This window comes from Heloderma suspectum, chromosome 5 (assembly GCF_057233095.1).
Source record: "Heloderma suspectum isolate Gila_16-S chromosome 5, 16-S_ref, whole genome shotgun sequence".
Lineage (NCBI taxonomy): Eukaryota > Metazoa > Chordata > Lepidosauria > Squamata > Helodermatidae > Heloderma > Heloderma suspectum.
In genome coordinates, this window is record NC_139462.1 from 86683540 (window position 1) to 86706200 (window position 22661).

Genomic DNA, 22661 nt, shown 5'->3' on the forward strand with positions numbered 1-22661 from the left:
GGAACACGGCCCAGGCAGTTAACAGCTGTGCTGTGTTCTGGCCCTCCCCCCACCTGCAGGCTTGATGGTTGCCCCATCAGCCTTCCCTCGGGCCTCCAGATGCTGCTGTTAAAGGCCAGATTGGTTCAGAATAAGACCTCCCTTATCCATGATTTAATAGTGAATGAGGCAGCTGATTTGGCATGCATAACCGAGACCTGGGTGGGTGAGCAGGAAGGAGCTGGTCTCTCTCAGCTCTGACCATGGGGGTGCTTGGTTCAGCATCAGAGAACACTTGGGAGTTGGGGAAGGGGTGTTGCTGTGGTCTATAGGAATTCCATCTCCCTCTGCAGGTTCCCTGTCCATGTGACTACTGGTCTGGAGTGTTTGCATTTTGTGTTGGGCCAGCGGGACCGACTGGGGATTCTGTTGGTGCACCACCCACCCCGCTGCTCAACAGACTCCCTAGCTGAGTTGATGGAGGTGGTCTTAGGTGTATTGTTGAGATCCCCCAGACTGTTGGTTCTCGAGGAACTCAACATTCATGCTGAGGGCACCTTGTCAGGGGTGGTTCAGGATTTCATGGTCTCCATGACAACCATGGGACTGTCCCAACATGTCATCAGCCCAACGCATGTAGCGGGGCATGCTCTAGACTTGATTTTTTCAACTGGACAGGGTGATGGTGATCTGAAGGTGGGGGACTGTGCTTCTGTCCCTCGGTCATGGTCAGATCATTGCTTGCTGAAGTTTAGACTTATGGCAGCTTTTTCCCTCTGCAAGGGTGGGGAACCTATTAAGATGGTCTGCCCCCAGAGACTAATGGATCTGGATGGTTTCCAGAGGCCTCTGGGGAGCTTTCCAGCTGATATGGCTGGCTCTCATGTTGAAACCCTGGTTGATCTGTGGGATGCAGAAATGACCCAGGCAGTTGCCATGATTGCTCCTGAGTGCCCTCTTCTGAGTACAGCTCATACCACTCCATGGTATACCCAGAGCTGGAGCGATGAAAAAAATAGGAGATGGCTTAGGTACAGATGGAGAAGAACTAGTGGGTGCAATTGAACCCTGGTGTGTGCCTGTGGTAAGGTATACTTAGGGGCAGTGAGGGCGGCAAAGAAACAACATTTCACTGCCTCCATTCAATCTTCCATATGCTGCCCAGTGGAGCTTTTCAGGGTCATTCGTGGCCTATTACATGCTGGCCCTAAGGAGACTGTAGACCCACCTGAGGCCCGCTGTAATTCCTTTGCTAGGCACTTCCTGGATAAAATCTCTTGCATCTGTCAGGACTTAAACTCCAATCTTATAGCAGGTGAATCTGGTGAGGTGTCCAGAGCACAGCCTTGTCCAGTTTTCTTGGATGAGTTTCAGTTGGTACAGCTCAAGGATGTTGACAAGGTGCTTGGACTGGTTCGTCCAGCCACTTCCATATTGGATCCTTGCCCCTCTTGGGTTATTAAAACTGGCAGGGAAGGACCAGCTGCCTGGGCCAGGGAGGTGATAAATGTCTCCTTGTGAGAGAGAGTGGTCCCAGACCACCTCAAAGATGGTGAGCACACTCCTAAAGAAACCCTCCCTGGACCCGGAAAATCTTAATAATTTTAAGGCCAGTGGGAAATGTTCCTTTCCTGTGCAAGGTTTTTGAGCAGGTAGTTGCCAACCAGCTCCAAAAACTCTTGGATGGGTCTGATTATCTAGATCCATTTCAGTCATGGTTCAGGCCGGGTTTTGGCATGGAAACAGCCTTGGTCGCCCTGTATGATGACCTATGTCAGGAGAGAGACAGGGGGAGTGTGGCCTTGTTGATTCTTCTTGATCACTCGGTGGGTTTTGATATCATCAACCATGGTATCCTTCTTGGGCGATTGTATGAGTTGGGAGTGGGAGGCACTGCATTGCAGTGGTTTCACTCCTACTTGGATGGTTGGCTCCAGAAAGTGGCACTTGGGGGATATTTCTTGGCCCCATGGGCTCTCCAGTATGGGGTTCCACAGGGGTCGGTTTTGTCCCCCGTGTTATTCAACATCTACATGAAACCACTGAGTGTGGTCATCCGAAGTTTTGGTGTGCGCTATCATCAGTATGCTGATGACACGCACCTCCATTTCTCCTTTTCATCTTCAGGTAAGGCTGTGGATGTGCTAAATTGGTGCCTGGCTGTGACAGTGGACTGGATGAGGGCTAATAAACTGAAACTTAATCCAGACAAGACTGAGATGCTGTTAGTGGATGGTTCTGCTGACCAGATGGAGGGTGCGCGACCTGTTCTGGATGGTGTTACACTCCCCCTAAAGGAGCAGGTTCGTAGCTTGGGGGTCCTCCTGGAGCCATCTTTGTCACTAGAGGCTCAAGTAGCCACAGTGGCATGGAGTGCCTTCTACCAGCTTTGGTTGGTGGCCTAGCTATGCCCATATCTGGACAGGGATAACCTGGCTTCGGTTGTCTATGCTCTGGTAATCTCCAAGTTAGATTACTGCAATGTACTTTATGTGGGGCTGCTGTTGAAGATAGTTCGGAAGCTGCAGCTTGTACAAAATGCGGCAGCCAGACTGATAATGGGGACCAGAAGGTCTGAACATATAAGACCGATTCTGGCCTGCTTGCACTGGCTGCCTATATGCTTCCAAGCCCAGTTCAAAGTGCTGGTTTTGACCTATTAAGCCCTACATGGCTTGGGACCACAGTACCTGACAGAACGCCTCTCCCAGCATGAACCAACCTGTATACTATGCTCTACATCTAAGGCCCTCCTCCAGGAGCCTCTTCTGAGGGAGGCTCGGAGGGTGGCAACAAGGGAGAGGGCCTTTTCGGTGGTGGCTCCCCATTTATGGAGTAATCTCCCTGAGGAGGCCCACCTGGCACCAACATTGTCATCTTTTCTGCACCAGGTTAGAAGTGCCCTCTTCTCTCAGGCATTTGGCAGCGTATGAGTCTCTTGATTGTCTCTGGCTGATTGTTTTAAATTAAATTGATATTAAAATGTTATTTTTGGATAATACCTCAAACGAGCTGTATCCTGCCCTGGGTAAATCTTGTACTTTTGGAAGCGGTTCATGTTTGTTCTCTTTAAAGAATGTTGCTATTATCCAAATGGAAAGGTGTAAACACATGGATTGCATAGTTCTGTGATAACATGTTGGCAAAGATGGGCACTACTCTTAATATGCAACATTTCCATATCAAACAGCTGGCACCCTAAAAGCTTTGCTTCCAATCAGATTGGCCTGCATTAAAGATTTTCAGTGGAGTGGTAAATCTTGGGATGGATAATAAGATTAAGATATGCCCATTTCCCCATTTGCTTAACTCTGCATAGATCCTCACAATCACTTGAAGGGCCAGACTAGATGTTCACTTGATACATAATATGCACATGTTCACTTGATATGTAATATGCAGCTATGTGTTTTTAAAAAATAAAATAAAAATAACTTACAAGCACAGGGGAGTGATCTATCCCAGGAGCTCAGCACATGGGGAAGAAAGGCTTATATCTTCCCTCCCCAGCTTGATCAGAACAAAACTCAACCCATCCACCCTCCACCCCAGGCATGGCTAGAAGAGTTCGGAAAAAACTTCCCATTGGTGCCAACTAGAAAGAAGAGAAATTTGTCCTTCCCTGTCATTTCTAGGGATTTTATATCCAGGGGTGGCCATATTGCCTTGAATGACATTGTTCTATCAGGTTTCAAAGATGTCTACGGTATCTATGTGTGTTTTTAAAGACCAACCACTCCAGCATCCCCATTTTGGCTGTGGCACTTCTGATACTACCATAGAAACACTTACCTGTTGTTTTGTTTCCCTCTCCATATGCCCTTTTTTGTCTTCATTTTTTCTACAACTTTTGGGTTTCTTTAAATAGCTTCATTTATATCTATATGTTCATTACAGAATTTTATCCTAATTCCATTCTGAAGACCTGAAATGTTTATTCTGTCATATCTAAGGAATGAATTGTCCCCCAAACTGGATAATTATCTGTTCCTGCTGCCTTCCTCTCAGAAAGTTGTTTTGAAATTATTTTTAAAACTGCACTGCAATCTTTTTCAGAATCAGCCGTCTGATTCCATTGCAATTCAAGTGGAGCCCTTCTCTTTTGTACAGGCTTGGCTCATCCAAAATGTTCCCCAGTAATGAACAAATTTAAACCCTTCCTCCTGACACCATTGGCTCATACATGCACTGGGACTCCACAACTCTGCCTGTATAGTTGGTCCTGCATATAATGGAACTATTCCTGCATGTAGAATTGCTCCTGGACTTTACAGTCCTACGTACCAACTTCTTTCCATGCACACACGGGATTTTATGAGACTACATTTTTAAATATCATTACTACAAATATGCGCTGTGATCAGTGAGTCTTGTGGTAATGAATTTCATAAGCTAGTAATTATTGTGTGAAGCACTATTCACAAAACTAAATATACAATATTCCATTTTGGATTATGCAACAATTGACTGGGCAAAACATTGGGAAGAATAATTGACAGTAAGTTATTGCTTCCCCTCTGCCCCCCCCCCTTCTCCTTCTCTGGGCAGTTTCTCCCTGCTTGCAATGACAGGCTCCTGAGACCTTGCCAGATCGGAAAAGTGACTTTACATAACCTTTCTTTCTTTCTTTCTTTCTTTCTTTCTTTCCTTCTTTCTCAAAGGATAAATAAATAAACATCAAAGAAGTGACTTCACACAATATCGGAGATGCGATTTAACACAGCAATGGAGAAGTGCAGTAATGCAAACATCAGATGAGGGCATCATCACAGTGTGATTACTGGCATAATGGGAGTGCAGAGCAATTCTGAAGGCTGGAAAGGCTCAGTGAGGTCATGGCCAGGTGAAAGACACACCCCTGGGTAGGGGTATCACACCGAAGAAAATGCGGAGGATAGGGGCACACAGTATCAGAAGCGTGGAGAACATGAATTAAAGAAATAAAACAGAGTAAAAGTAGTCTCAGAAAATCTGGCTTTTCCACCAGAAATCTCTGGTGTGGCTGCAGATTGGCCACAATGTCATCTGCTGCCAATGACCACGAAATGCTCCCAATTCACAGCAAATCCTCTATGAAGGCAGCCCCCTGGACATTCAACATTGAATACTGTACCCCAGCCTTCCCCAGTCTGTTGCCTTTCAGATGTGTTGGACTACAACTCCCATAATCCTTTTAGGGGTTATAGTCCAACATATATGGAAGGCACCAGATGGGGGAAGGCTAGGTTCCATTGTATATTCAAACACGTTAATAACGCTTTGTGCTGCAGAGTAGGTTTTGTCTGACCGCACTTGAGACAGGAGACAACTGCATAAACAGGACCTTCACTTAACATTAGCAGGCATCTTTTTGTTATAACTACAACAGGCAAATTAAGTAGGCAAAAGTGAAATCAAAACTAGCACCCTAACTCCCTACATGCATTAATCATTTAGGGTGCAATCCTATGCACGTTTAGGCAGAAAAATGTTCTATAGCCAGCCATGCTGGCTGGGGAATGCTGGGAGTTGTATGGCCTTTTTCTCTCTAAACAAGCATAGGATTGCACCTTTAGCGACTTTTCAACCAGTTATTCTCCCCTCCATACAGTGGGTTTTTTTTTTAATGAATTGCTGTTGCCTATTCCAACACTTTGCACAATAATAATTCACTTATGAAATTTATTTACACAAGATATGTGATAGCCACTAGGTAAGATGGCTTTTTAAAAGGATTAGACAAATACATAGTGAATATGAATTCTGGGAGGAGGGGACTATTACTTTGATTCCCTACCTGTGGCCTTCCTGCAAGCATCTGTTGGAAACAGGATGTTGAATTAGGTGGACCTTTATCAAACAATATAGAAGCAGGCACTGATACTTGGGACTGGCAAAAATGCAGGTTACTGTAGGTACAGGATAATGCTAAACAAGAAATACTTCTGATTGCACTTAAGTATTCTCTAGCCTCAGTGATCCCATCTGTAAAATGGGACTAATTGTAATAGACAAGAAGTTGTCTTGGTGATGGTTTATGATTCTTATTGGTTAAGAATTCCCTGACTATCCTTGGTCAAATCTTTTATCTCTGGCTATGTTCCCCAGCTGTATGTATTTGTATCCTTTACCCACTGTGTGTGCCTCATGTCTGTGAAATGGGGAGAAAGCAGGGTAAAGAGGTGGTTGTTTGACTAACTAGTTGCCTTAGGCTAAGCAACAAAGAGTCTTGTAGCACCTTCAAGACTAACACATTTATCCTGCCATAAGCTTTCATGGACTATAGCTCACTTCATCAGATGCATGGGGCATTATGGAGAGTTTCAGGTTTATATACAGTACATATGGTGTGAGGGGAGAATTGTAAACAGTGAGGCCAGAAGGAAATTAAATCTAGAAAGTGACAAACACATTATTAACAGTGGTCATTCACAGTGCAGTTAGTGCTGGTAACACAAACATCTTGGCATTAGGTAAGCCAATTAATACATGTAGTGTGATTTTTAAAAAATCCTTTATCCCAGTTGAGGCTTTTGGTGATGGTGAAACTATCAGGTGAAATTTTTTGATGCATTCCAACTCAGCAATATCTTTCGCAATTCTCAGCTGTAAATTGGGACAGATGATTTCTAGGATGTCCTGTAAAGGTGGTATAAATGCTTAATGTCTCTCTGTCTCTGTCTCTCTCTCTTTCTATATATATATATGTGTGTGTGTTTGTCCTTTGTGCCTGACTTGCCTTGTAGTCTATGGCTTGACTCACCTACTTTCATAACTGAGAGTTCATAGTTACTGATTTCTGCTTATGGCACATTTGCAGTCTGGATTGTGTTGGCTTCAGCGCCTGAGCAACCACATGTCTGCCAAGGCATGCGCTCTGGCTTGTTCCAGCCCTATCCAGGTAGTCCCTGTCTTTGTGTTTAAGGGCCAAGGGTAGATTTGCCTTGACCCTTAGAGCTTTTCTACATGAGAGTGTTAATTGATTGTTCATCCACTGTATCTACTTTCACTTTCATTGCAAAATTGAGAACTGAGCACAACATGAAGAGCATTTCCTTTCCTGCTTTTCTCTTACATAATTTCTAAGTGGTACTATGGTATAGCACAAATACACAAGTGAAAATAGCAGTTTATTTCATTTTTACAATTAAATACCACATTTTCCTTGTTCTAAAAAAACTTGCTGAAAGTTGTCTTTAGACATAGAAGAGAAAGTGGAGGGTCACAACATCATCTAAAGACCCTCAAAGCAACCATGAGTAGGGAGTGATGAGCACATGATAAATGCCTCATGCAGAAAAGCCCTTCATGACCCCGGGATCAGAGCCTGAGTGAAGAGACTCCATTTCTACATAGAAGCAGTACAGAGAGCCCGAAAAAAAAGAATCTAAAAAAGAGCAAAATAATCATTTGTTTAGGATCACCAGTTTTTGAATGCCTTGAAGGGTCTTTTATATTCTGCAAAGATGGCTTTAACTTTGGACTGCCTGGCAAGATTAACAAAAATCAGCAGGAGCTCCTAACCAGGTGTTTACCAACGAGGTAGTTTCACCTTTTGCACATATTCGGTTCCAAGGATCTTAGAGTCAACAGACTGCAAAAAAGAAAACTCACCGCCTCCCAACTCATTGAAGTGCAGGTGCAGAAATTTACACAGGGATTTATTATAATCCCAATTAATGCCCAGTTGGCTCAAGTCTCTATGTGATAAGGATCACAAAGTATCTTAAGTTGTGGTAGAAGCATATATTTGTGGGTTTAAAACATTTATATAACAGTTGCTATACAAACATTAAAAATGCTAAAAGTAGCAACTTTCACCTTTACCTATAAGATTTTCTTTCTTTCCTATTTAGTTTAGGTATTTTTGAAGCTGCTTCTGTGCTTTAAACCAATGCACAAAGCGGTGAAGTGTGACTTCAGAAGTGACAAGTTAGACATTCTGGCTGAGGATGATGGATGTTATAGTCCAATAGTTATGGAGGACACAATGTTGGGGAAAGCTGCTATATACAAAGAAAAGTGGAAAATCCTAGTCCGTTTGAGTTCAGCCAGGCAAGAATGTTAGCAGAAATACATTAATGTTTGAAGAAAAGGATCTCCTGAAATTGTTTTAAATCTAGCAAGAAAATATAACTGAAACCATCATGGAAACTTCACAATACCATACCTAAGAACAATCAGAGACCCTTGATATATGATGTTATACACACACACACAGAGAAGTTTTATATAAAAATTGCACAAATATCTGCACGCTTGTTTCATTTTGTTGTTGTTTATTCACCTCATTTCATTTCATTGCATTGTTTTATTGGCACCTGCTATGGGAACTGCTTGAAAAAAGTGTTGTTAGACAAAGCGTTGAAATCAATAAATCTAATATTTTGGCACTTGTCCATGTGTTTGGAAGCCACAGCTCAGGTTGTCTTGGGCTGGGTCAATGAACTTAGTATGAGCTAGAAAAACAAAAGCAAACCTGAGCTAAATGATCTACTGATATTTGTTTCGAGTCTATGGACAGGATGCAAGGAAACACTTTTTATGTTCCCATCAGGGCCTTTGGGGGTCTCCCTTGATACCATAGCCTTCCATGCTCCCTCAAAAAGCCACTCCCCAAACTCAAGAAATCTAGAGGAACTTGCTCCAGTCAGAATGGGAAACCTGGGGGGAGGGGGGGATCTTCACAACAATGGAATGAGAAGCACATTGGAATATTATCCACATTTTCATGGAATCAGCTTTGGTCCAACAGGGACACGTGAAGCAAGAAAAGCTGAGTGTACCGTACCTTAAAAATCTGCTTTTCATGGGTCACACAGTGCTTGAAAGCAACATACTTCCAGGTTGGGTGGAGGGATTAGAACTGAACGTCATCAACCCGGCAGGTGCTGCTCAACCAATGAAAGAGGCTTGTTTCCCACCCCTGTCCAGCTACCACATTATTATTCCCAACAGCATCTGAAGGCTCTCCATGACAGCATTCTACCAGTGCAGTTTTGCCCCATTCCAGCCAACAGGGAGTTAGAACCCCCACCCCCTTTCTCCTTTTCCAGGGAGTAAATACAGGGATTTAGCTGCTTCACCCATTGACAGTCTGCAGCCTGTGTTGCCCAGTCATAAAACCCCAATTGTGCACTTCCAGGGAGTAAATACAATGACCTAGCTACTTCACCCATTCTCAGTCTGCGGCCTCTGTTGCCTGCTTTCCCCCCATTGAGAATCTGTAGTGTCTTTTTCCCATTGGGAAAATTGGAGCCATGCTATTTCAAGTACTAGCTATCTAGCGAGAGGAGGCAGCCAGGAGCTGGAGCCTGAAGCCTTGGTATTTGCTGTATCGATACGGCAGTACAGTGAAAACTAAAGAATGCACAAGAGGGAGGAGAGGAGGTGCCAGCAGAGGCAGTAGCAGCAGCCCTAGGAGAGGAAGGCAACTCTAGCCAGCCCTTCTCCTCCATGCACAGAAGCAGAGAAGTAACCCAAGCATCAGAGAAGGCTATCAATGGGGCTGGGCTGGGAAATGGAGGCTAGTTACTCCCACTGGCAAAAAGGAAGTGCAGCACAATTCTGAAGGCACAGAAAAGAGCTCTAGCGCTTTCATGAGTTGGAAAGGCAGGCTAGTTACTCTAATTGCCTAGGTTACCATGGTCACAGCCAGGTGAAAGACACACCCCTAGGAACACCCAATCATACCGAATTTCAAGTGAAGAGTTGGGCTCACAGCAGGTGAACTGCAGGGGAGCTAAATTAAAGGGAAAAAATAGAGTAAAAGTACTCTGCAAAAATGCAGCTTCCACACAAGTAAACTCTGGGGTGGCTGCAAACTGGCCATGACGTCATGTGCTGCAAAGGACCTCCAAATGGTCCCAATCTGCAGCAAATCACCCACGAAGACAGGCCCCACGCCAGGCCCCGTGTTCAAGTGGAAGTGCTTGGATGCACACCTGGAGTACTTTAAATCAGTGGTGCACAGACTTCAGGTTTGCAGGATCTACTCTGGTCAGGTTTTTTTTTACTAGAACCCCAAGATGCACCAAATGGAGCCTGGAAATTTGTTCTGAGTACCAGACTTTAATGCAGCTCACAGTCTCTCCACACAAAAAATCTTCTCCTGGCTACCCTAAGGTTTCTTTATTTCAGCAGGGTAATTTAGGGTGAGTGGGAATTCAAATAGTTAATTGGGCATCAGAAATCTTTGCCAATATATTGCAAATCACCCAGAGATCTACCACTACGTTCAGATCTACCTTCTGACCCCCCCTTGCTTAGATTCTGCCCAGTATAATTGGCCAGATGTTAAATGAACTTGTTACTGACTTGTGAAGAAACCAGCTTTTCCTAACTTATAGCAAATATGCAAAATATCTTTGGGTAGGAAGTTCCCCATGCTCAGAAAGCTGACTGAAAAGCTACAGAGTCAAGTGTAGAAACATCAGCATTAATGCTCCCTCTATTGCTAGTAGTAAAAAAACAAGCTGATGGTCTTAAAATGGAGCAATGAAACAATGGGGTTGGACTATCAGTACTCTAGAGCAGTAATGGGATTCTACCATTTCAAGTGTCTCTCCCCTTCCAGGAAAGGCCATCAGTCCAGATTGTGTCACACTTGACTATGGATACAATTGTCCTCATGTTGAGTTCAGTGGTACAGTTCCCTCTGATTTTACGGGACAAGGATAGTAACCCTTAATTGCAGATACTTCCCCCACCCCCAAAGACAGAAGATGCAGTATGAATACCCATATTCACACAATGATAAAACACAATTATAAACACAAATTCAAAACAATAATAATGAAGCAGTGTTAAAACACTCAGATATTAAAATCTCCATCAGATGTAAAAAGCCTGGTAAATTTAAAATATATTTAAAACCTTTACCCATATCAAAAACCTTTATTTAAGAAACCAAACAGACTATTCTTTATGGAGTACCATAAATGTTCAAGGTGCTTTACACTATAAACAAAAGAAGGGAGGTCCCTGTTCCAAAGGGCTTACTGTCTAAAGTTTGACAGTGGAGAGAAGATGTTTGTTTATTTTAAAAAGAGAATTTGTATCCCGTCTTTCCTCCATGCAGTGCTCAAGGTGACTCACAGAAAATAAAGAAATAAAAACAACCCATCAACAAACAATATAATAAAATAAAGTTACAGGAAGATAGAACTGGCAGGAAAGAACCAAACAATACAGAGAATAATCAGTTAATCAAAATGAAAAGCCTGCCTGGAAAGAACTGGTGGAGGAGAGAGGCAAATGTAACAAGACATGAACAGGAAAATATGCACTTAGCTGCACCTAAATCTCACCACTGTCAGGAATTAAGACTGGTAGGTTAGGCAAGGGCTTCATAGAAAAGATTAGTTTTGAGGAGGAATTTGAAAGGAAGGATTGCCAACAGAGATTCAAGATGAGTCAACTCTCCTGGGAAGAGAAATTATTTGTTATTGTTTTGTCATATAGTTCTAGAAACATTCAGATTTTCATTCTCCCAGACAACTTCTTAGAATCACGCCTTCAGTAATTGCGTAAATGAGAAGCGGTACTTAAGTAATTGAGAAGTAGTACTGAATATAGCACAGATTTCCACATGGCAGGTTTTCAGTGGATAAGCAGCACAGCATGCTAGGGCCTACTAGGGTCAGTGGGCTGCACTGTCCAGAACAGAGACTGTAGTGCAGACCAATCTTCCTAAGCTAGTTTGTACCTTCCCCTTGAGGTATTGCTCTTCCCCATTTCCAGTTTCATGTTACAGCAGTCACATTGTTGTGTTTCTGTTTTGTAGGTGCTCTTAAGAGCCAGGACTGGCCTTAGGGGTAGGCGAGCTGGGTGGTCACCCAGGGTGCCAAGCTGATGGGGGCACCAGGCTGAGCTGATGGGGGCACCAGGCTGAGCTGATGGGGGCGCCAGGCTGAGCTGAGGGGACACCAGGCTGAGCTGAGGGGTAGCCAGGCTGAGCTCTGTGGCTGTCTTTTTTTAATGTACAGTGTGCAGTGAGCTAGGGTGTCAAAAAGCAAGTGTCTGTAGCCTTTCTTTACAGGTTCTACAGGTTGTTTTGAGTACTAACTACAGAAATGATCTCCCTTTGATTAGCTTTAAAGTATGTTTCTTTTTCAGTTTCCACCTTCATGTCATTTGTGCTAGGTAAAAATAAGTGGAACACAGCTTTACTTTGAGGCAACGTTACCAAGCACTTAGCATTTCAAATACTGTAAACATTGTAAGCACTATATAAATAATAATAAAATAAAGCTGTAAGCTGTAAGAGTCAGCTGGATACCTTTTTTTATTTATAACTGTTATTATTTTTAAAATAAAAATAATGGGTATTCTAAAATAAAGAATGCTTACCAAAAGATAGGAACTGCTACAAAACAAAAATATTATAAGTAAAACCTGTGATAGTTCTCCTGCATTGTATAGGAAAACATACAGTGAACTGCCACTGCTCAAGAATGTGGCTTTTCCAACTTTGGCTTGTGCAAACTGTAGTACAGCAGCTGAGAGATCAAGGTTTTGAGCAATGTTGTTCTCGATGGACATTGCATCTCCACCAGGTTCGATAAATCCTCTCGGTAGCCCTGCAAAACTGACGTGGGGGTGAGGACCACAGACACTCCCTGCCTAGAGCACTATTTATCATAGGGCCGGCCCTGCTAAGAGCCTCAGCAGAACTGGTCTCACTCTCACCAGACCTTTGGGGATTTCCTGGATGGGGTGTGGGATGGCCTTCTGCTTGGGCAATGACAGTTAGACCAATTTCTAGTCTTTATAACTCAGACTTTACTTACTCCTACTTACCACATCTCATTTTTCCCAGTTTCTCTCCTTTGCTTACTGCCCTCATTATCCATTTTCTTGGCTCATTGCTCCTGGCTATTGTTTGTCATTGAACCTGGTTGGGTAAACCCAACAAGTGCCTGGGAATAAGGCTGAAAACACAATCAGGTTTTTAAAATGAAAGAAAGAAAGAATGAAAGAAAGGGTGCAATCCTATGCATGTTTAGGCAGAAAAAAGTCCTACATTTGTGAAGTGGTCAGGAAAGTTCTCATAAAATTCTGGAAATCACCAGCATACTTAACAAGCATGTTAAGGAAGCGGGAAGGGGTGCGTGGGAAAAAGGCTTCCTTCAGAAAATGGAAGTCTTGTCCAAACAAGGAGAACAAAAAGGAACAGAAGCATACACAAAAGAAATGCAAACAGGCAATAAGGGATGCAGAAAAGGATTCTGAGGAGCATATCACTAATACATTAAGACCAAAAATACAATTAAAAACAAACAAACATCAGAAGCCAGGAACTAGCTAGGGAGACAGTTACACTGTTAGCTGAAGGGACTTTAAAGCAGTACTAAAGGAGGATAAAGAGAATGAAGAGAAGCTAAATTAATTCTTTGCATCTTCACTGCAAAAGATATAAAGCAGATACCGATGTCTTGAACTGATATTTTCAGAAAAGTAGTCTGGGAAATTGAGTCAAATAGTGATGATAAGATATGAAATTCTCAACCTTATTGACAAATTGAAAGTAAACATTTCACCAGGCCCAGATCTTCTAACAAAAATATGTCTGTAAGATCAGCCTCTGTACCACAGGACTGGAAATTGGCCAATGAAACACCAGGATTAACTTCTTCACACAGTGCATATTTAAACTATGGAATTCACTACCACAAGATATTGCTGAGGAGCAGGGACTATTGCACTTATATCCTATTTGTGGGCTTTCCATAGTCATTTGGTTGGCCACTGTGGGAGTGGAATGCTGGACTACATAGGCCTTTGGTTTAATCCAGCATAGTACTTCTTATGTTTCTATGTCCTAAGACATACAAAGGCCTGCATGGTTAATTAATGAGGTATTCTAATTATGAGGCAGCTCCCTCTCTCTACAACTGAAAAAATCCAGTTGATGTCCTCCTTGTTGTTGTTCAGTCGTTAAGTCGTGTCCAACTCTTCGTGACCCCATGGACCATAGCACGCCAGGCCTTCCTGTCCTCCGCTGTTTCCCGGAGTGTGCTCAAGTTCATATCCATTGCATCGGTGATACTATCTAGCCATCTCATCCTCTGCCGTCCCCTTCTCCTTTTGCCTTCAGTCTTTCCCAGCATCAGGGTCTTTTCCAGGGAGTTTTCTCTTCGCATTAAGTGGCCAAAATATTTGAGCTTCAGCTTCAGTATCTTTCCTTCCAATGAGCAGTCAGGGTTGATTTCCTTTAGGATGGACTGATTTGACCTCCTTGCAGTCCAGGGGACTCGTAAGAGTCTTCTCCAGCACCACAGTTCGAAAGCATCAACTCTTGGGCACTCAGCCTTCCTTATAGTCCAGCTCTCACAGCCATACATTACTACTGGGAAAACCATAGCTTTGATTAGACGGACCTTTGTCGGCAAGGTGATGTCTCTGCTTCTTACTATGCTGTCTAGGTTTGCCATAGCTTTCCTCCCAAGGAGCAAGCGTCTTTTAATTTCATGGCTACAGTCACCATCTGCGGTGATCTTGGAGCCCAAGAAAATAAAATCTGTCACTGTTTCCATTTCTTCCCCTTCCATATGCCAGGAAGTGATGGGGCCAGATGCCATGATCTTCGTTTTTTTAATGTTGAGTTTCAAACCAGCTTTTGCACTCTCCACTTTCACCCTCAACAAGAGGCTCTTTAGATCCTCTTCGCTTTCTGCCATTAGGGTGGTATCGTCTGCGTACCTGAGGTTGTGGATAATTTTCCCAGCAATCTTAATTCCGACCTGTGATTCATCCAACCCGGCGTTTCTCATGATGTACTCTGCATATAAGTTAAATAAGCAGGGCGACAATATGCGGCCTTGTTGTACTCCTTTCCCAATTTTGAACCACTCGAAGCTTCGTTAAAGCTATTGGCAGAGCCTCAACCCAAGTGAGCTTCACCCCTCGTTGGAGTTTGGTTAAAGTCTCCTTGAGGCTCCGATTGATTCTTTCAACTTGTCCACTTGCCTGGGGCCTCCAGGGGCAATGTAAATGCCACTCTACTCCCAGAGCTTGTGCCAGCAGTGTAATAACTGAGGTGAAATGTGAGCCCTGGTCGGACTCTATAACTTCGGGCAGGGAGAACCGGGCACCACCTCCTGTAACAATTTAGCAACAACAGTTTTAGCTTGGCAGTTCCTACATGGAAACGCCTCTACCCACCCCGTCATTTGACATACTATTACAAGCAAATACCTGTAACCCCTACATGGTGGCATCTCAGCAAAATCAATCTGCACCCTCTGGAAAGGATAGTAGGCCCATGGTTGCCCTCCTTTTGGAGGAGGGGGTGCCCTGGGAGGGTTGGTTTTCTGGCAGACTTCACAGGTTGCGGCTAGTCGGTGGGTGCATACAGTTAAGCCAGGGGAGACAAACAGCCTCTTGCAATAGTCGATCATGGCTGATGCTCCAGGGTGTCCAAGAGAATGGTGAACTTGCTCTAGAACAACCCTCTGCAGGGTCTGTGGAAGAAGCAGTCTTCCATCTGTCATCTGGATCCATCCGTCATCGCAGGGACTTATTCCGTGTTCTTGTGCCATCCGTAACTCAGCAGGGGAGTATGTGGGGCGCTCTTTTCTTTTGGGTAGAATGAGGAATGTTCCTTGGATTCCCTCTCTGGCTGCTCTTTTTGCGGCCTCATCTGCCTTCTGGTTTCCCTGTCTCCATTTTTCCTCTTTTTCTTTCCCATGGGCTCGGACGTGGACAACAGCTACTTGTGAGGGTAGCTGGAGGGCATCCAGAAGATCCACTATTAGGCCGCCATTAGCCACTGGAGATCCGTTTGCTGTAAGGAATCCCCTCTCTTTCCACAGTTGCCCATGAGCATGCACAACGGCGAAGGCATTTTTGCTATCGGTATAAATATTTACTCGCTTTCCCTTGCTGGCTTGCATGGCTCTTGTCAGGGCTACCAGTTCAGCAGATTGGGCGGAGAAATGAGGAGGCAGCCTTTCCTCGCGCACACTCTCCTCTAGAGTAACGACAGCCGCTCCTGTGTAGCACCTTCCATCCAGCATATAGCTAGATCCATCTACAAACAGATCTCTGGCTCCCTCTATTGGTTCATCCTCAAGGTCCGGTCGGCCTTTGGTGTCTAGGTCTAATACTTCAAGGCAGTCATGATCTGGGAGTCCTGATCCGTTTGTGCCCAGTAATGTTGGCAGTAGTGTGGTGATATTAAAGCTAGGGCAAGCCTTAAAAGTGAGGTTTTCGTTTGTTAGTAAACCTATTTCATATTGGGAATGCCGGGCTGGGTTGAGAAATTTGCTTCCTCCTCCTGATCCCAAAATTTGTGGCACTCCATGCGGCACCCAAACTTCAATGGGTCCTCCCATCGTCATTTTCTCGGCTTCGGTACAGATCAGAGCTGTTGCCGCTACTGCCCTCAGGCAACTTGGCCATCCTCGTGCTACGACATCTAGGACCTTGGAATAATATCCCACTGGTCTCCAAGAGGGCCCTTTTCGCTGGCAAAGCACTCCCGAAGCTATGCCCTTATTTTCATGCACATAAAGTCTAAATGGCCAGCTGGGATTTGGTATGGCCAGTGCGGGTGGTGACACAAGAGCAGCTTTAAGACTGAGGAAAGACTTATTCATTTCCTTAGTCCATTTCCATTTATCCAGTCTATCTTTCTGCAGCGCCTCATACAGCGGCCGCGCTGTCTCCCCATAGTTTGCTATCTATAGTCGGCAGAATCCGGTCAACCCCAGGTAGGCCCTCAATTCGCGCGGGGACTTAGGGACAGGAGTGTCACGGATGACTTCGACTCTTTCTTGCCCTAGGCTCCGAGTCCCTTTAGTTATGTGGTAGCCTAGGAATTTTACAGTTGGTTGGGCCAACTGTACTTTTTCTTTTGACACTTTATACCCCCCCCCCCGCTAGATAGTTGAGGAGGGAAACCGTCCCACTCAGGCACGCATTCTTGGCCTTGGCTGAAATCAGGAGGTTGTCACAGTACTGGAGGAGATGCACCTCTGAGTGCTGCTGGACCCAGGGTTCGAGATCCTTTTGGAGCTGCTGGCCAAAGACGACTGGTGAGAGATTGAGCCCCTGAGGGACGACTGTCCATGCTAATTGAACTTTTGACCCCCCCCTGGGCTTTCCCATTCAAAGGCGAACAAAGGCCTTGAATCAGGGTGGAGGGGGATGCTGAAAAAGGCGTCTTTTAGGTCTATGACAGTGAACCAGGCGTGCTCTTCCGGAATTCCTACAAGGAGGGTGTGTGGGTTGGGGACCACAGGATGGGGGGCCTCGATCTGCTGATTAATGAGCCGGAGGTCTTGCACTAAGCGGTAGCCCTTGCCCCCCCCTCCCCTTTTTGGCACAGCGATGATGGGCGTGTTATAGGGAGACATTATCTCAATGAGCCGGCCTTCTTCTCGGAGCTTTGTTATTACTGGTTGTAGGCCCTCCTTTCCTTGGCGGGAAAGGGATACTGTTTCACATGAACAGGCTTGCTCCCTCCTTGAGGGGAATTTTGTATGGTGCTGCCGACTTGGCACGAGAGGCCCCTCCAATCCCGGCCCAAGCTAGAGGGTTGACTCTGTTCTCTATTAGGCTCCAGTCCTCGGTGGCCTCTGGGGTGGATTCTTCTGCAACCTTCAAAAGGGCCATTTGGTAGTTACTACTCTGCTGTTTAGGGAGCCGTATCTCCATCCTTCTGTCAGGAGTAAAAGCAATCTCAATTTGGAGTTTAGTCAATAAGTCTCTTCCTAGCAATGCCACCGGACAGGAGGGGGTACAGACAAATGCATGTTCTAGGTGTGTTTTCCCAACCTTGGTGAACAGGGGATGGGAGAGGGGCACTTGGGTTGCCCTTCCCTCGACCCCCATTATGGTGGTGAACCCCCCACCTTTGGGGGCTCGTGAGGGGGAGGACGGACAGAGCGGCCCCTGTGTCCACAAGGGCTTTGTAGGAGCGGCCTCCAACCTTTATTTTGACCATGGGGTCCCGTCTTGCCTCAGAGACGGCTAAGAGGGGGCCGGGCCCCGGTCTGTCCTAATCTCTTTCCTGTTCATACAGAACTCTCTCTGCTCCTCCCGTATTTTCCCCTCTCTCTTTCTGCTTCAAAGCCTCACAGTCACGCTTCCAGTGCCCCATTTTCTTACAAAAGGCACATTGATCTTTCCCCAGGGGAGATCCTTTCCTTCCCCCTTTTCTCCCCTTCCTAGCTCCCTCCTTGTCAGGTTTAAGAACCGCAGCAAGGAGCTTGGCCTGCCTCTTGTCTTTTTCTTTTCCTTCTTCCTCTTCTCGCCTCTCATAAACCTTTTGAGCCACTTCAACTAAAACTCCTAGGTCAGCTGCCAACCCTCCTTCAACTTTTTGCAACTTCTTTCTGATGTCCTGGCAGCTATTTCCCACGAACTGAGTCGTGAGGATCCTTAAATTATTTGGATCATTCAAGTCAATGTCAGTATATTTAGCGAAGGCTTCCCTCAGCCTTTGGAGGAACACGGCAGGAGGTTCGTTTTTGTCTTGCTTTAGAGTCAGGACTTTTTGCAAATTGGGGGCCCTTCTCACGGCTTGCTTCATGCCTGCTAAAATGAGTCGAAAATAGTCAGCATGTAAGCATCTATGTGCCGCTGTGGCCACCCCCCAATTGGGTCGTCCTGTGGGCAGAACCTCCGCCGTCTCCTCCTCAGTTGCCTGGGGATTTTCCTCCCTATACTTGGCTCGTGCCCCCGCAAGGATGGTTGGCTTTTGGCTGAGAAAACAGGTGTTCAATAGCATTTGTGTATCGTCCCATGTGGGGTTGTGAGTAAGCCTCACATTCTCCATCAGAGACAGGAGTGGTCCGGGATCCTCTTCAAAGGAGGGGTTAAATTGTTTCCAATTATACAAATCAGATGTTGTGAATGGGACATAAACAAACATCGTCCCTTGAGGATGTTGGGCGGTAGGGTCGGGGACTTCTCTGATGGGGAAGGTGAACTTCACCGGTGGTTAGGGGTCCTTTCGCAGGTTGTAGTTAGGTCCCCCTTTTGCTTCTCTCTGTAGGACCTCCAATCTTTCCTCTAGGGAATATAGACGATCTTGGAGAGTGTCCCGGCGTTCAACTAGAGGGGTGGGGTCCTCTGGTACTATTTCGTGAGAGGGGTCCTTCTTGGGGGCATCTAACCGCTGGGCGGGCCCCTCAGGAGAGGGTGGTGTTTGCAACGGGCGTGGTCGCCCTGCGACGGCTGTCCCGTAGGGAGGAGGAAGCAGTAGGTCCTCCGGTGCCGTGGCCACGACCCTGGGTGGTTCTTCTTTTGGTGGTTTCCTTTTGACCACCATGGGAAGGGCAAGGGACATGCATTTAACAACCCACGGAGCGGGCCTGCTGCCAAGGGGCACACAAGTTGCCCACGAATCAATATAAGGGAACTGGTCCCAACTTCCCCTCTGTGCTACTATTGTTCGCACATCAGATACCAAGGTTGGGTCAAAAGACCCCTCAGGTGGCCATTTGGGTTCTAATATTGGCCATTCCCGGGTGCAAAAAAAGACAAGACGATCCTTTGTCATCTTAGTTCCATAATCCTGCTTAAAACGTGACCAATTGCGCAAACAACACTCCAAGGGCATATGGGACTTCTTCGCAGACTTAGATTGGGACCCGCCCATGACGGTGGGAATTTCAATCAGCAATTCTTGCGCTTCGCCCTCCTCTGACCTAGCCCATCTCCGGGGTAAGGAAATGCAGATCGGGGCTCCCCACTTGCTTCGCCCGTAGGCGTCTCACACAATCACAAACACACCACCGTCCCACGTTTATCCCCTAATGTAAGCTGTTTCACTTACCCCAAAAGCCTCTTCTGTCCCACCCGCAGCTGCGTCCAGCTGCTTATTGATCCACTGCCGGTGCCTAAAAGGAGTGATCACGTCTCCCTCTTCCTCTGGCGTTGGTCCCCAGGCGCCTCCGCCGCCACCGTCGTGAGGAGAAGGCAGTGTAAAACAACCGCCTGTGGCCACTTCTCCTCCGCGGCCCCTCGGCTCAGCGCAAAGGGGACGCGCCCCGAAGCAGGATCCGAGTCACGGCACCAAATTGTTAGATAAAAAGTCCTTGCTTTCGGTTTAGAAGAAAAGGATGCCAGGCAGGCAGCAGTGGATCCAACACTATTTTATTGAATGTTTTGCAAAACGGGTGCAGAGCAATCTGGACCCCAAGACACGTATGCAAAAGCCCTTTATATCATATCGCTTCTATTGTTCTTACCAGTAACCAATGAAACAGTTAGTACATCGGCTCACTAAGTCAATAGCCAATAAACAGTCACTATCAGCTTACCAAGCTGTTAGTCATGAGCGCGTCAGTATGATTCCCTTTTTGCTCCGCCTATATTTTCCCGCCACTTGGGCTCTTACGTAACTTGAGACGCCAACGGTTATGGAGTCTCCTTTTTTCTAACACATACATAAATTGTAATAACGAAATGTATGGGGATACAACATATCTCATGAAAACCTTTCATTTATATTTTTAAAAATATATGATTTGTAAGATAATAACATACATTGTTGTCATTTATGAGTAACAGTATGTAAATATGTGCAAGAATTTAAAAAAGTTGAATAACACCAATAACTACTTACCATTTTAATGGGATGTATGAGGTTGATGGGATGAACACAGCTTTTCAATATTTGGTGAAATATTAGATAAAGACACTCGCATTTCGTCATCAAGCATTTTTAAGCTTCCTCGTTTCAGTGTCTTTAAGTTTGCCATTGTTGAAAAGGATACTTCACAAATGTATGTAGTACAAAACTGCAGAAGAATTTTTAATGCTGTTTTAGCTATGTTTGGATGCATTTTTGAAATGTGAATCCAAAAGCTGTCTAAGTCACCCTGTTCATGCATCATTAACAGATTTCGATCATTTTTTATGTCAGCTAATTCTTCTTCTTCAATAAGTGAAAAATTCCTTATTGCAGTTGAAAGAAATGGATTTCTGATCCAATCATAGTCTTGGATTTCAACATTTGGGAAGTAATGATGAACTTTCTCTCCAAGCAATGTTAAATGGTCAACAATTAGCGAGCTGATATCACATTTTAGCTGGCACTCAGCAGTTTTGGAAAACATTTCAAAATTTCCTTCTTTCACTTTCCTTTTCCAAATCGCTATTTTGTCTCTCATAGCACAAATTTTATCTACCGCTGTTAAGATATTTTCTCCTTTTCCTTGCATACTGGTGTTTATTTTATTCAAATGTTCAAATATGTCAGCAAGATATGCCAATTTTGTGCACCAAAGTTTGCTTTGAATTAGATCGCAGAATTCATTCTGCTGATTTTCCTCAAAAAGTTTAAGCATCATTTCCCTCAATTCATATACACGACAAAGCACTCGACCTCTTGAGACCCAACGAACTTCTGTGTGTAGTAGAAGCTTTTTAAACTTTGCCCCCATGTCTTCACAAATATGAGCAAATAATCTTGATTTGAGAGGTCTACTTTTAATGTAATTGACCATTTGAACCACTTTGTCCAAAACTTTTCTTAATTCATTTCCAATGGTTTGCGCGACTAGTGCTTTGCGATGTAAAAAGCAATGAGTAATTATAATATTTTCATTCTCTTTCTTTGCTAAAGCTATAAAACCTTTTGTTGAACCAACCATTGAGGGTGCGCCATCTCTGCATATTCCTACACAATTTAACCATTGCAAATTATTTTCCTTCATGAAGCAATCAAAAGTTTTAAATATATCTTCACCTCTAGTTCTCATTGGAAGTTCTAGACAACACAAGAATTGCTCAATAATTCTGTCAGTATGAATGAAGCGTATAAAAACTAATAATTGTGCTAACCCACTGATATCTGTTGCTTCATCTAATTGCAATGTAAAGATCATATTATCGTCTTGAAAAATATCCTTCATTTCCTGCTTAATGTCATCAGACATGTCTTGAATACGTCTTCCGATTGTGTTATCTGCCAAAGGCATTTTATTAACTTCTATCTCAAATTCGGGCCCAAACATTGTTTGAACAATAGCACAGCAAGATTCCTTTATGGTGGTGTCGGCAATAGCGTGTGGGTCCTTGTTTTTCGCAATTATTTGAGCAACCAAGTAACTTGCCTTTTGAGCTTTCTCTGATGTCTTCATTCTCTTTGTGAATGATGCAGACTGCTTCTTTATAGTTTTTGAAAGCTCAATAAAGTATCCTACTGGTTTTTCTGACAAATGACAGTGTTTTGAGTTAAAATGACACTTCAATTTATTTGGTACCATACTTTCATGTTTTTAGTGCTTATCTTTCTCTGTTTTTTCTTATGAAAATAACAGCACCTGCGCTCCACTTCCACAGCGATAAAGTGAGATAAAGATAGGAATCAGGACCAGGAGAAAATGTGAAAAATAAACAAAATTAACTAAAGTATTTACAATACATATTAGGACACATAGGTCCAGGTAGGAGCTCAGCTGCAAAAACACATGAAGTAGAGAAGCAAAAGTCCAACAAAAATGGTGTAGATATATATGTCTCACTACAAGGCTATACTGCTGTAAATATTTGCAATGCCTATGTCCAGAGTCCAGTTCCAGCACTCTCCGGTGGTACACTGCCAGTGGGTGGTTAATCCACAACTACAGCAGAGTAAAAATAAAAATAAATGGCAGAAATCAACTGAGCTCCGTTCCGACTGGCCAAGATGGCGGACAGCCGGCTCGGTGCAGTCCCAGGTGGCGTTTCCACCTGTGTGGTACTTT